General features: G+C 42.0%; 1 pseudogene across 1 annotated transcript in view; it reads right to left on the reverse strand.

Annotated features, from left to right (window-relative positions):
- The window catches only part of LOC311234573 (transmembrane 9 superfamily member 2-like), a 98,844-nt pseudogene that overhangs the window by 65,185 nt on the left and 21,858 nt on the right, over positions 1-11,801 (reverse strand). The window contains exons 4-6 of the transcript XR_014621076.1: positions 11,772-11,798; positions 4,304-4,428; positions 3,605-3,716 (exon numbers count right to left, since the gene is read on the reverse strand). The product of XR_014621076.1 is annotated as a transmembrane 9 superfamily member 2-like (transcript). The remainder of the gene's footprint in view (positions 1-3,604; positions 3,717-4,303; positions 4,429-11,771; positions 11,799-11,801) is intronic.

The following is an 11,801-nucleotide window of genomic DNA, read 5'->3' on the forward strand; positions in this document are numbered from 1 at the left end:
CGGGTCTCTATTAATGACCGGGTGCGCTGTTGAGCTAAGCAATTATAAGCCGGCCTCCTAATACAAGCCGGGTATATTTTGTTATTGTTGTTATATGCTGGCCTGGCTGTGCAGTAAATACCATATAATGGTATGGTGTTAATGTTTACCAAGAGAGCAAGCCTACCTCAGAATTGTATAAAACGAAGTTATTATTATTATTATTATTATTATTATTATTATTATTATTATTATTATTATTATTATTATTATTATTATTATTATTTATTATTATTATTATTATTATTATTATTATTATTATTATTATTATTATTATTATTATTATTATTATTATTATTATTATTATACCAGTATTGTGATTGCACTATTTTACTTTATTTAACTTTTTTTGACCACCTGTAATTGCACTGTTTACTACCGTATTTCATACAGTACTTGGTTTCAATAAATGAACCCAGTACATTTGACTGGGTTCAAACTGAGACAAAATGTTGATTTATTCATTATGATCGGTTTGAAAATTAGAAATATAGGCCTCTCTCTTATACATGCCTCCTCCTAATACAAGCCTGGTATCCGCTACAGTTGAAACAAATACAAGCCGGGGTTACTATTAGAGGAATTACGGTATATAGAGATAATAATAATAGGGCTCCACGACCACGTTACACTCTCCCAGGTCGCACATATTTTCCAGACATTGCCCTGTACCCGAGCTCTACCAGGCAGTGAATTCGCACATTGATAGCCTTCTGAAAGAAGACGTTTCTTCAATTAGCTTTACCAGTGATATTTGGAGCTCTGATGTCAGCCCCATGTCAATGCTGAGTTTGACAGCTCAGTGGGTTGACGCGACTTCCAACTCTGTAAGGCGCTCCTGCATTCCCAAGAGTTCTCCGGCTCCCATACTGCTGCAGGCTGCAGCGCTGGCAACAGCATTCGAGAATATGTTCCAGACGTGGCATATTCCGAAAAAAAATATTCATGTCATACTCCGAGATAATGCCCGAAACGTGGTCAAGACGCAGGATTACAACGTTTGGGATGTATGGCCCACGGCGCGCTTCAGCTGGCTGTCCAGTGTCCCCGCCAATGTTCCGAGACATATTTATATATTTGAATCCACCATTTAGGGCTGGTGTATTCAAATAGCCTAACAAATCAAATGTAATATGTCTCGGAACATTGGCCCGCAGATGCACCACTGCAAACCAAAGAAATGTGAACTCAAGAAGCCAAAACTAAGTTTAGTCTGTTTTAAAAGGCCTATAACCTAAAAAAATTTTTTTCTGTAGGTAACGTTACATTTGGTTGACAATTTACTGACTGACTTTCACGACACTCCATATTTACATAGCTATCTAACCAGCACTGTAAACCGGACCCAGCCCAAACCATCACCGTGACGTCACCATCCAGCTAAATCTAAAATGGCGGCGCCCATGGCAAAAACGGGGAAATTACATTTGAGTTTTCAGACAAATAAGCAGGATTTCACATTTGATTATAGGACCATGTCTTACCCAAGGTACACAACAAACAAACTAGGCTCATATTGTTTAACGCTTCATCTCCCCTTTAATGCCAATTTCGGCCGATAATATCGGACATCCCTTAACTGTTTCAGCGCCAATGACGAAAAAAGTCGGGTTAACTCACCATCGCTTGAGCGCCAATCACAAGAAAAGTCGGGTTTTAATCGTTATTTCTTTTATTCGCTATATCCATTCATTTTTCATCCATCCAGCCTGACATTATCGTTGGGAATGGGTCTGAGCTCGCAAAAGGCCAATACCGCCGCCTAATGCCTTGCGGCCAGTATTGCACATAATTGGAATCCCTCTGGCTGGGGCTGTGCATCGATCTAAGAAGTCCGGTCCTGGTTTTCCTTCTCGGGCAAGAGTAACGTTATAACACACGGATTGGGGGACACTGGAGCAGCGTGGATTCATGTGTTTTGGTTGAGAAACGTTGGATCAATAAACACGATCAATATTTGGAATGGCGATCAGGAATTGGATCAATTAATGTGAGGTAAGGACTCTATGTTACCAATCTTGGGTTAATCCGATGTTTCTTTCGTAACGATCACAAGTGTCTGTGTGTGTGGGTGCGTGCTGTTGGTGTTGACCAAAGCACGGAGGGGCGTTTTTTCAGCCCCCGCTTCCGTGCGCGCATGATGAAACATATAATACCGATAATCTAGCGTTTATTTCAGAACGATTCATAAATCAAGCGACAAATGGCACGATTTCTAAGAAAATACATTGAAGCGCCGTTTGCTGGGGTTATTGGGATTTGACAGGATCACTCTAAAACTATACTCATATTCACCACGGTATAAAACGGAAATGTATGTATGAAATTTTTTTCTGTTTTTTGCATGTTGACCGGAAGAAACTCACTGACAATCGACGTGTTTATTAGATCCATAGCTATAATATTTAATATAGTTTTAGCACTCGCAAACACCGGCATTATCCCATTGAACAGAGCACTGGCCTTCTTACCACAAGGTAAACAGCGACCTCAAGGCGCAAAATGAGTTAACACTTTGGGTGCCAAAAGCGGCTTAATATGTTTCTGGGCCCCGACCGTAGAGTGCCAAAAGCGGCGTTTTACGTTTCTGGGTCGTTTTTCTTTATTTTTTTTTATATATTTGTATTCATTATCCATCCAGGGAGCCTGGTGTTACCATAGGGAATGAGTTTGAGGTTGCCAAAGTGCAATACCGGCCGCATCCAGCTAGACGGCGGTATCGAGCACCCTTTGAAACCTTGTATCTTGGCCTGTGCGTCGATCTAATGTCTCCGGGTAGTTATTTTTTTTTCGGGCAAGGGGAGTGGTTATAGCGGTCGGATTGAGAAGAATCAAATGCTCCAGATGCATGATGTGTGGTGGATTATGTTAGCGACACGATCGACATCAATACTTGGAATCGCGATCAGATAATTGGAATATTCTTTTTGAGGTACATCCTAGTCAAGGTAAGGGCTATATGATATCAATCTTGCGTTGATCCAAGCATGTCTTCACCTCGATCCGAACGTGTGTGTGTGTGTAACGTTAGTCCACAACGTATGCCGTTGGTGACGATCAAAGCATAAAAAAATTACCCCCGCCTTTCATGCATTCATGACGAAACATAATACCTATGATATAGATTTGATTTGAGAATAATAGCGGGTCCAGGCAAGAAATGGCAACGGTTATAGTTACATAGATACATGCATACGGCTATTCCTCAGCATTTCGGGAATGACCCCAGACCGATCTAAAAACATACTTATATCCACCACGGTATAACGCGCGAATGTATGGATGGAAAAATTTTCTCTTTTTTGCATCTTGACCGGAAGAAAGTCCCTGTCAAATGACCATAGTATTATATCCATAGCTATAATATAGAATATAGTTATAGCTCTACAAACAAGGTGACGGACTCCTATCTTTTAAAGCGTGGCAGTGCATAGATGGGGCCCAAAAAAGACGTGGCACCCAACGTGTTAATGGTTTTCATTTATTTTATCTAAATATAGCTGATACCGATCAATTAAAATATGCTGTGATCGGTGCGCACACACACACACACAGGTGTACGTACCACGAAGCTGACTGAGTAGGTGTAGGGGATCTTAAGCTCTCCACTGTATTTGTTGCTTATGAACATCGGCCCGCCGGCACAGTCTGGCTTATCTAAAGTAGTGTGTTTATAACTGAGAGAGAGAGAGAGAGAGAGAGAGAGAGAGAGAGAGAGAGAGAGAGAGAGAGAGAGAGAGAGAGAGAGAGAGAGAGAGAGAGAGAGAGAGAGAGAGAGAGAGAGAGAGAGAGAGAGAGACAAAGGGAGAAAGTGAGGGAGAGAGAGAGACAGAGAGAGGGGTGTAGAGAGAGGGGTGTAGAGAGAGAGGTATAGAGAGGGGTGTCGAGAGAGAGAGAGAGAGAGAGAGAGAGAGAGAGAGAGAGAGAGAGAGAGAGAGAGAGAAGACAGAGGTGTAGAGAGCAAGAGGAGGTGTAGAGAGAGAAAGAAAGAGAGAGATAGAGGGGGGGGTAAAACATAGAGTAATACAAAACAAAAACACAGTAAATATAGTGAATTCCACTTCATCTGCATTTAACCCTTTCACTGCCACACGACAGAAGGTTAACCCTTTACTATCACACAACCGACGTTCGCCTTCTGTAGTGTGGCAGTGAAAAGGTTAACGACGGCCTCAATTCATAAACACAGTTGGAAGAGTATCACTGGGCGCATATTGAATTCCATCCGTCCGATTGGCCATGGGTAGCTGTCTCAATCGGTTACCTCTTGGGTTCCATCTTGGCGGCGACCAGTCGCGCTCCGAGCTGCTCGTTCTCCACGACGTGGTAGAGGATGATGATGTCCACGTGGTTGAAGATATAAAACGTGTCCTTCTCGTTGAAATCAGACTGAAGTGACAAGAGAGACTCATTAGAACGAGAGAAATGACAACAACGACGACGTGGTCGAATGCGTCAAAAACAATGTGTCACAATTAGGGCTGTCAGTTTATCGCGTTAATTAGATTAATTAATTACACAGCAAATTATCGTGTTATGAAAATTAACTAAAAATTTATTTAAAAAAAAATAAGAAATCTTCTTTATTTTATTTTTTAAATATTTTTTATTTAATTCATAAATTCATTCATTCCATAAGAACATCGAATACACATTACAGACTTTTTTTTAATATGGTCCATTTGCATGTTCTTGGTATCTGATTCTAGGGACATCTATGGATCTCAGGGAATGTATTCCCAGTGTCAGAAATACTGTGTCTGTTACTAGGCTTGAGTAAATTGTAATGAACCAAATGAGAATATCAATTACATTTTTTTTTATTATCTTTGACTGTGAATAACACCATGCTAAAATTGACCAGACCTGAAAAATCTAAGCAAATTAATGAATGGAAGATGATTAAACAGAATGTTTTGTAGATACAGTACTGAATTCTGCCATCCGGACACATGCAATTTGAAATATGATTATAGAATATAGAATATCAGGCCTAAAATGGTTATGCGATTAAAATGTGATTAATTAGATTAATTAATTACAAATCATTTTTTTTCTTCTACTTTTTCTCCCCATTTTCAATTTTTTTCTCCCTTCCCCAATTTCGTATTGTCCAATTCTACCCTCCCCTGTCTCGAACGCTGTTAGGCCATGCCTCCCACTGGTCGGCTGCAATGTGGACGAAGCCTTGCATCACGTGTCCCCTCCGGTACTCGAGGAAGCAGCCGTCGCATCTTTTCACCTGCACAGCGCGATCTCTCAGCGGCGAGGGTCTGCGTGGGAGGGACACGCCGCCCCCGTCGCTTCCTGATTCTACTGCGCAGGCGCACCAACCGACCTGTAGGAGTCGCTGTCCACAACGTCCGATCCCCACCCACCAGCTTCCCACCCCCTAATACTGCCAATTGTATTAGTATGAACGACCAGCCCAAGCTGGTAGCAAGGCCGAGAGCTGGGCTCGAACCCAGCATCTCCTGCGTTGGTGGCGAGCGCCACCTAGCCGCCCAATTAATTACAAATCCTGTAATTAATTAGATTAATATTTTTAATGGCCTGACAGCACTAGTCACAATAGTTTGTGTGTTCTGCCAATACCACAGGCAGAATGTGTCTCTCTCACCAACGTCAGCCAGACTTTTGGAGTGTTTGTGTGCAAACTGTTCCTCTTTCACATAACTACATTTATACGTATGTAGGGATTGGGTATCGAGAACAGAGTATGGGTCTCAGTGCACTTGCTTTTAACCATTGCATTAACGGTAGACGAGCGGCTGCTTTTAACCATTCATTACCGGTAGACGAGCGACGGCGTTGTGAATGGCATTGTTCACATACTTGCCTGCGTATTTTCCGTTGTACCAGACAAGTCTCTCCACTAGGGGTCAGATCAGGGCCGAAGCCTCCCTGGTGAAATGTGTGCTTACAGTCTTCTCCAGAGTCAGACAAGATAGATACCAATTTCCTATCCGGCTGCAAGCTAGCCTAGCTTAGCACAAATTAATGCAAGCGGATATGGATCAGCTAGCCAAAAACACCTCTCCTGGAATTTTAAGCTAGGCTAGTTGGTCCGTATCCGCTTCCATTCATTTGTGCTAAGCTAGGCTAGCTTGCAGGCGGATATTGGTATCCTATCCATCTCGTCTGACTCTGGAGAAGACGGTAGATGCATTTCCCATAATGTCGGCGGGTTCCTTTAACTCATTGGCCGCCAATCACAAGTATACTCGTTATTGGCCGCCAACACTTGACAGCCAATAACAAGTATACTCGTTATTAGATCATTTGATCTTTTTCCTTTGATCCCCGTTCTACACACTCGGCCGGGGCTCTCTGAATCACTGTGGCACAGCTACCGGTACATTAGGGTTGCACGGTATACCGGTAACACTACTATACTGCATTTGAAAAAAAAAAATATATATATATATATATATATATGTATTTATTAATTTATGCCCGCGAATGTATTCCTATTGGAGCACAGCGCTGCTGTCAGTGGTGACGTTGCGCTAGTTGTGTGCGTGACGTTACCGGAATCAACCTTCTGGAATGAAGAAACACAACAGAGAAAACGAGGCAGAGAGAGCTCTGATGGAGAGAGATTGATAGCGGATCACCATTCCGGTTTTAAGAGAAGAGATGGCAGCCACAGCAGCTTCAGAAAACCTGCAACTAGTTGATAAAGTGGGAGCCCGAAGTGCCATATGGAAGTATTTTGGCTTCAAAGCCGGTGAAAAAGGCGAACCAGTTAACACAGTCTGTCTCGCCAAGGGAGGCAACACGTCAAACTTGGCGAAACATTTGAAGGACAAACATCCCGACCTGTCCATAGGAGCTACTGTAGCATTAGCGTAATGTTAGTTATCGTAACCATCGGCAATCGCAGTGAGGATCTTTATTGATTAACGTTAGCTAGCTAGCTTTAACTAGAATGACATAGTTCGCTAGCTATATAAGCTAACGTTAGCCGAGTTTATTCTATGCAAAATGTGCTAGCTAGCTAACGTTAATAAAGATCCTCACTGCGATTGCCGATGGTTATAACTAACGTTACGTTAATGCTACAGTACTCAGTACTGTAGTCACGCCAACATTCGTTGGACGAGCTATGCTAGATCTCGTGACTACAGTTCCTTATACGATCATTAGAAAATGTCCATAATGCTATTCGCAAGAATAGAAAATAAATTGAAAAGCCTAATAATAAGTTATACATAGCCTACACTGCCGTGCTGAAAGCTAGTAAACACAGCATCCCCTGTTGCCTACCCACAACAGAAATTAATTGATGCACACATGCATCTCTATAGGTCACAAACGTGATTTATACAGAGATTTGACAATTGCCCATTTAATGGTTCATACATACTGTATAAAAACAACGGAAATCTATTTAATTTTTGTTAAACAGCCTACAATATGACATAACCTAGTTCTAGATTATGATATAGCTATATCTAATCAGTCTCACTCATCTAAATGTTGTCTAGCTTATGGTATCTCAAACTAATTAGGCCCTCTGCTATGACAAATGTATAATAATAATAATAACATACTTGTTCTACCGCTTGAATTTCTTTTAAATACAGAAGTCTGCTGCATTTGGTGCACAGAGAATGACTCCCCCCACTCAGAAGCAACCTATCCTCCAAGCTCTTTTTGAGCAGCATATTAAGTACACAAATTAGTCCAAAGATGATAAAAGGCTCAACAGGGCAGTCACATAGTTCATCTGTATGGACCAAGTGCCAATATATACAGTTGAGAAAGCTGGGTTCAGAAACCTTGTACAGCAACTGTTTTGAGTGCAAAAAAAGTTCTCCAGCATTTTGAATGCCATTGCTTTTAATTTATGTTTCCCTGATTTTGAGGGAAAGTATGGAAAAGTATCGAAATTCATATTGGTATAGTATCAAAACAAAAATGTTGGTATCGTGACAACCCTAAGCTTCATACGTTGGAATTGCAATGCCGATCGAATCTCACCAGATGGCAGTATCGTCTACCTTTTGAACGCTGATAGAAAGGGATCAGGACAGACAATGAATTAACTGGACTATCAAGACTCGCTCTGAGGGGGAGGAGCTCTTGCAGAGCAATCCCAAGCAGATCTGCTCGCCTCAAAACCTATACTGTCCCGTAAACATGTGCAAGTTCAAGTTCAAGTTCAAGTTCTTTAATAGTTGTCATACAGAAGTACAGAATACTTTCATACAAAATGCTTCTTACTGTTACGCTCCAGAGACTGTGCTAGACAAGATAGTATCAAATAACATAATAACATAATATAGCATGAATTTAGAAGAAGAGAATGAGGTCACAGTGTTCGGTATAGACATATGTACAATGTTCTGAGTTACCATATAATATACAATACACAATACTATGCAGTGTACTAATGTACAGTACTATCTAGTGCAAAGCAGAAATGGGATGAGGTACAATTTTAGGTACAATTTACAGTAAGGTGTACGAGTTGTAGTGCAATCCTTCATCCATAAATATAAAGTGTGGGGAGTGGGTGCTACAGTGTGTTTGTTTAAAGTGGGTGTGTGCTATAAAGTGTGTGGAGTGGGTGCTACAGTGTGTTTGTTTAAAGTGAGTGTGTGCGTGTGGATGTGTGTGCTATGTGCGTTTGGTGGTTGTTGTTGTGTAGTGTTCATTCATTGTTCGTTTAGCAGCCTGATGGCCTGGGGATAGAAGCTACTTCTGAGTCTTTCTGTGCTCGCCTTGAGACTTCGGTATCGCTTGCCTGACCGCAGCAGTTCAAAGAGGCAGTTGTTCGGGTGACTGGAGTCTTTAATGATTCTCTTAGCCTTGCCCTTGCAACGCTTGTAGTAAATGTTCTGGAGGGTGGGGAGCCCCCCTCCAATTGTGCGTTCGGCTGCACGTGTCACTCTTTGTAGTCTGCTTCGGTCTTTTGCAGTGCTGTTCCCAAACCAGGAGGTGATGTTGCCGGTCAAGATGCTCTCTATTGTACATGAGTAGAAGTTCTTAAGGATCTTCTGGCTGACTTGGAACTTCCTTAGGCGCCTGAGGAAGTAGAGGCGTTGTCGTGCCTTCTTCACCACACTGTTAATGTGTGTGGTCCATGTCAAGTCCTCGGATATGTAGGCTCCGAGGTACTTGAAGCTGTTGACTCTCTCAACCGGTGCCCCGTCGATGCTGAGGGGGCTGTAGTCCTTGACCCCCGACCTCCTGAAGTCCACAATCATCTCCTTTGTTTTGCTGACGTTCAGGGAGAGGCTGTTTTCCTGGCACCATCCCGCCAGGACCTTGACCTCTTCCAGGTAGGCCCTCTCGTCGTTGGCAGAGATCAGGCCCACCACCACTGTGTCGTCAGCGAATTTGACGATTGTATTGCTACTCCGCTGAGCCACACAGTCGTGTGTGTACAGGGAGTAGAGGAGGGGACTCAGAACACAGCCCTGGGGGGCCCCTATGTTGAGGGTGATGGATGAGGAGGTGCAGTTGCCTGCTCTCACCACCTGGGGTCTGCCAGTCAGGAAGTCCAAGACCCACTGGCAGAGGTCATAGCCCAAGCCCAGGTCCCTGAGCTTGGCTATGAGTATGGAGGGGACTATGGTATTGAATGCCGAGCTGTAGTCGATGAATAGCATTCTCACATAGTTCCCCTGCCTCTTGTCCAGGTGTGATGCTGCTGTGTGCAGCACATGGGATATGGCGTCCTCCGTGGACCTGTTGGGGCGGTATGCAAATTGCAGGGGGTCCATGTTGATGGGGAGGGAGGAGCAGATGTAGCCCTTTACTAGCTTCTCGAAGCACTTCATGGCTATGGAGGTGAGAGCTACAGGGCGGCAATTACATATAAACGAGTAATCGCGATCGCCGATGGGATCATTGGAATTATTCTTTTTGGATTACCTTCTGGCTAAGGTAAGGACCCCCTATGTCTATTTTACCGAACCTGAAACATGTTTCTGTAATGATCACAGTTTCTTACTTTGCCGGACATAAACCAAGCGTTTTGTAACGATCGCATTTTCGGTTTGGGCTTATTGCATATAACGCGTTTTATCTCACGCTCTATGTAAAAAGACTGAATTAGCTAAATGGGCTATGTTTAGCGTGTAATAAACTACAACTACAGCAGGGGTCAGCAACCTTTTTGACATGGAGTGCCTGTTTGAAATATAGTTGTAACTAGTGTGCCTCAACAATATTCCATGCATCGTAAATTTTTTTTCTCATAATCAGGTCTTTTTAATGATAATTTTTACATTATTACATCATTATTGTTATTGTTATTATTAACAATATTATTATGATGGTTGTATCAACCCTAAATCTGAGTTGGGGGGGGGGGTGGGGGGGGGGGATGCAATGCAGACAAACAGCTGCATACAGTGCGACCATTTCACTCACATTTGCCCATTAATTTTTGGACACATCACACACCATTGGTGTGTGTACTGTACGACGTGCTGTCATAGCTCCACCTACAGGCCTAATGGAGAACACCAGGATGTGAATGGAGGGTGAATGTGAGGTATATCGTGTAAATAAGTTTTGATTGATCGCAAGACTACACTGTAAAAAAATATATAATAATAAGTTACCAGAACTTAAAAATATTGAGTTCAGTTACTGTGCATTAAGGTTTTCAGTTTTCAATCCATAATAAGTAACAGAAAAATAAGTACACAACCACATTATTTCAACCTAATAAAACTATGTTTATTGTCATTGTTTTAAGAACACAAGTTGACTTGGTAATACTCACATTTTGAGTAAAAAAATGGCTTTTAACATGTGCAATGTTCAATGAAATAGAAAGATAAATAATACAATTTGTTGATTAATCCCACTGGTCACAATGGAGACCGTAATAATGTTTTTGTTATAAGGCTCTGCAAATGTTACTGAATGATGTAGCAATGTATTTCCAGCTAAATTGAAATAATAAACAAATAAAGGGTCTCAATTAAATATGTGGTAGTAAAAGAACCTGTGGGAGGATTTCAACAAGATAAATGCGACAACAGTGCAAAATATTTCACTATAATATTTCAAAGCTAAAAAAAAAATTTTTTTTAATGCTGCCCCCTGTGCCTATGCAAATGCCCCCGCGTGCCTATGCAGGCACGCGTGCCTAGGGTTGCCTACCCCTGAACTACAGTGTGTAGAAACAAAAAAAAATGTCCATGTTGGACTACAAGTAGTGTCTGCCAAATGAGCCACACCATTGTCTCCACAGCTATAATACAGAACACACACACAGCTCTGCAAACATCGTGAAACACAGCAAAAGTGACCATTTAATCTGGCCTGGAGCGGCAGAGATGCGGAAGCGTATGGCGATGAATGAGTTAAGTATAATAATGAACCCAAAGAAATCAAATGTACTTCTACCGTACATCTACAGATGATGCTTTTCAGAGGAGGTCAGAGTTTATAGGTCAGAGGGACCAGATGTATGGATGTAATAACAGCTCTCTGAACAAAATATGACATTAATTGTGATTCAGTGATTGCATGGTAATAAAAAAACAATGTTAAGGGAGATTATGGCACGGTTTAGAAACCAGCATTGTTTTACAGTAACGGTTTTGGTGCCGGAACCAAAAACTAGTTCCAACGATACCCAACCCTACATGTACTTACACAGATAGAAATACATGGACGCGTTGCACAACCAGCTGCATAATTTCTGTGTATTAGTATGTGCATTAGTGCATGTGTGTGTGTGTGTGTGGGCATGTCTCACTCACGTTGACCACGCATGCGTCTTTGGATCGTCC

The sequence above is a fragment of the Notolepis coatsorum genome (assembly GCF_963971535.1).
Source record: "Notolepis coatsorum genome assembly, chromosome: 9".
NCBI classification, from domain to species: domain Eukaryota; kingdom Metazoa; phylum Chordata; class Actinopteri; order Aulopiformes; family Paralepididae; genus Notolepis; species Notolepis coatsorum.